Consider the following 821-nt stretch of genomic DNA (forward strand, 5'->3'; position numbering starts at 1 on the left):
TGTGCCTATGGACGGGTCACATGACAGAGACGGAACCCGCTGTATGCCCGGTGTGCCTATGGACGGGTCACATGACAGAGACGGAACCCGCTGTATGCCCGGTGTGCCTATGGACGGGTCACATGACAGAGACGGAACCCGCTGTATGCCCGGTGTGCCTATGGACGGGTCACATGACAGAGACGGAACCCGCTGTATGCCCGCTGTGCCTATGGACGGGTCACATGGCAGAGACGGAGCCCGCTGTGCCTATGGACGGGTCACATGGCAGAGACGGAGCCCGCTGTAAGCCAGGTGTGCCTATGGACGGGTCACATGGCAGAGACGGAACCTGCTGTATGCCCGGTGTGCCTATGGATGGGTCACATGGCAGAGACGGAGCCCGCTGTATGCCCGGTGTGCCTATGGACGGGTCACATGGCAGAGACGGAGCCCGCTGTAAGCCAGGTGTGCCTATGGACGGGTCACATGACAGAGACGGAACGTTCCTCATCCACTGCAAGACAAGAAGAATATGGGGTGATCCGCCAGAGATCCAGGGAGCTCCTAACCTACTGTACTGAGGTGACAACGCTGCCTCTGCGGTACTGATATCTATAGCAGTGTGGTCAGCCCCGCCCTGGACTACAGAACTCCTCCCCCTTGTCATGGAGAAGAGGGAATGTGTTCTGTAGCGCTGCGGGGGAAGACTTGGCCTGACAACACTGCTTGGGATGTAAGCGCAGCAGAGGCAGCGTTGTCACCTCACTGTAGGAAGTTGGGATTTCTGGCAGGATGTACAGGTCTGTATGTAGGACACGTGGAGATGACTTGCACTCTCC

This window comes from Nanorana parkeri, unplaced genomic scaffold (genome assembly GCF_000935625.1).
Source record: "Nanorana parkeri isolate BGI_ZX_2015 unplaced genomic scaffold, ASM93562v1 scaffold2482, whole genome shotgun sequence".
NCBI lineage: Eukaryota > Metazoa > Chordata > Amphibia > Anura > Dicroglossidae > Nanorana > Nanorana parkeri.